Source organism: Amblyomma americanum, chromosome 5 (assembly GCF_052857255.1).
Source record: "Amblyomma americanum isolate KBUSLIRL-KWMA chromosome 5, ASM5285725v1, whole genome shotgun sequence".
Taxonomy (NCBI): domain Eukaryota; kingdom Metazoa; phylum Arthropoda; class Arachnida; order Ixodida; family Ixodidae; genus Amblyomma; species Amblyomma americanum.
In genome coordinates this window covers 160,637,863-160,640,434 of record NC_135501.1, presented here as the reverse complement: position 1 = coordinate 160,640,434, position 2,572 = coordinate 160,637,863, and the positions used below count along the sequence as shown (strand labels likewise).

The 2,572-nt window shown below is 57.5% G+C and overlaps 1 pseudogene; it reads right to left on the bottom strand.

Annotated features, from left to right (window-relative positions):
- Positions 1-1,376: 1,376 nt before the first annotated feature.
- LOC144134293 (uncharacterized) lies at positions 1,377-2,273 on the bottom strand (annotated as a pseudogene).
- Between the last annotated feature and the right edge of the window lie 299 nt (positions 2,274-2,572).

Below are 2,572 nucleotides of genomic sequence, written 5' to 3'. Positions count from 1 at the left end.
CAAGCATGTCGTCCACTTGCTCGTTGAGGACTCGACGCTCTGTCGCTGACAAGCGATATGGGCGCTGTCGCAGAGGTGGATGGGAGCCGGTATCGATGGTATGGTGGACATGTGAAGAGCGCCCGAGTGGAGACTGGCACGCGTCAAACGATGAACGAAATTGGTGTAACAGGTGGAACAGCTGGTCACGGTAGGGAGAAGTGAGATCTTGATCGATGGCGCTATACAGAATGTCAGAGGGCGGTGGGGGTGACAGGGGAACAGGAGTAAGAGAGTCCAGCGATGGCGGGAGAGCAGTTTCTCGGTCGTCGTCAAGTTGCAGAAGTTCAGCCGGTTCGACGCACCCAAGGCATTCACCATGAATCAGGGTCACTGGAGATGAGAGAGGGTTGCTGACGAGCATGGCTGTCGTTCCGGAGGTCACCGTGAGGACAGCGAAGGGTAGCGGCATGTTCTTGCGGCGAATAAATAACTCCGAGGGGGTAACGAGTACAGTTACAGCAGGTTGGTTGCGTGGTGAGGCGCACGAGACGGATACAAGGACAGAGGAATTTGCCGGGAGCTCGACATCGTGAGACAGGTGTACTTTGGCCAGATATTCAGGAGACGGTGCGGCCGGGTAGGCGTTGGGCAGGGCAGGGAAATTAACTTCGGCGCGGGCACAATCGACGACGGCGGAGTGCTCAGAAAGAAAGTCCCATCCTATAATTACGTCATGGGAGCTAGAGGAGAGGCTCAGGAATTGAATGATGTACAAGACGTCTTGATTAACGACTCGCGCGGTGCAGGTTGCGAGCGGTTCGACTTGTTCGGCGGTAGCAGTGCGAAGAGAAACTCCCGAAAATGGCGTCATGACTTCAGTTTTCGACAAAATTTCGCGTCCAAAATTGAGACAGCAGCTCCGGTGTCCACGAGTGCACAGGTTGCAACACCTTCGACAAAAACATCAATAACGTTTGTTGGTGAGAGCAGAGGCCTTGTATAGAGTTCCCAGGGGACGCAGCTCTTGCCTCGGGAACTGCGCTCATTAGTTTTCCGCAGCGGAAGGGCTGGCCCGACGGCGCATAGGAGATAGAGAACGGCGCCGCGGAGAAGAGGAACGATGAGAGGTGGCAGCCTGGCGGTTGGTGGAGAAGGCAGGAGGCAATAGGTCCGCTTGCACGCGGGGCGGCTGTATGTAAGACCCATACGCAGATGGTGGCAGAACGTCAGCAGGCGAAGAAGGACGTCTGCGGCAGTAGCGGGCTACATGTCCGGCGAAGCCGCAGGCAAAGCAAATAGGCCTATTGTCGCGAGTACGCCACAAACGACCGTAGTGCGAGACTGCCGGCGGGAAGCGAGGCTACGGTTGTGCCACCTGAGCCCGATACGAGAAATCAGGCGGGGGCGTCGAAGGTGGCGGCGCTTGAGTGGCGTCTTGAAATGGGCTCAAGGGATGGGATGGTGGTCTGGCAAGAACGGCGGCGTTCGTAAGAGGGGCAGCCACAGGTTGCTGGGGCAGGGGTGGCAGGGCCTCCGCGACTTGGGCTCGGATCGTCTGCTGAAGGGTGGGAGACAGCGCTGGCAGGGGGGTTCCGAACTCCAGAGATGAGCGCTAGTTGGCGTGCGATCTCCTCTCGAATGAACTTTTGAATGTCATGCCTGAGCTGCTGCCCTCCTGCGGTCTCGACATAAGCGGACAGGACGTCGGCAGGCTGTACGGTGCGACGAGTGAGGACGCGTTGCTTGCGGAGCTCCTCGTAGCTCTGGCACAAGCTGATGACAGAGGCCACGGTGGCCGGCTACTCGGCTAGAAGCATTTGGAACGCATCTTCATCGATACCCTTCATGATATTTTGGATTTTATCAGCCTCGGTCATATCGCTGTTCACGCGCTTGCAAAGATCCAACACCTCCTCAATATAACTCGTAAATGTCTCGCCAGGCTGCTGAGCCCATTCGCGTAAGCGCTGTTCAGCGCGAAGTTTGCGCACGCCAGAACGGCCAAATACCTCAGTGAAGCTCGTCTTGAACGTGGACCATGTGGCGATATCGGCTTCGTGGTTACGGAACCAGAGGTTGGCGACATCAGCCAGGTAAAAAATGACGTTGTTTAGTTTCATGGCGTCGTCCCAGCGGTTGTGCGTGCTGAGCCGCTCGTAGGAAACCAGCCAGTCCTCGACGTCAGAGTCGCCGGGCCCAATGAAGACAGCCGGGTCCCGTTGTCGAGGTGTGCCGTAGCAGCCAAGCGGAGCAGCCGGTGGCTGGGGAGCCAGGGGGGCGTTATTCGGCATTGCTGAAGTTACAGTGCCGCTGCGGAGCTCCAGGACGGGATCAGGAGCAACCTCCACCTCTTGAAAGGGGGTTTAATAGCCCAGACACCACCAGAACCAGGAAGGCAGAACCAGGCGCAGAACGAGGCCTTCCAGGCGTCCGCGGTTATTCTAGAGCCCGGCAGCAGCACGCGCTCAGCGATAGCACTGCCGCTACCTCGTTGTCACATCTTCGTCTTTACACACTTATTATTGGAATAGGGCGTAGTGCTTGCAGCACTCTGGGACGAGTCGGCCCAGTATTGCACTGCCTCCGGGTT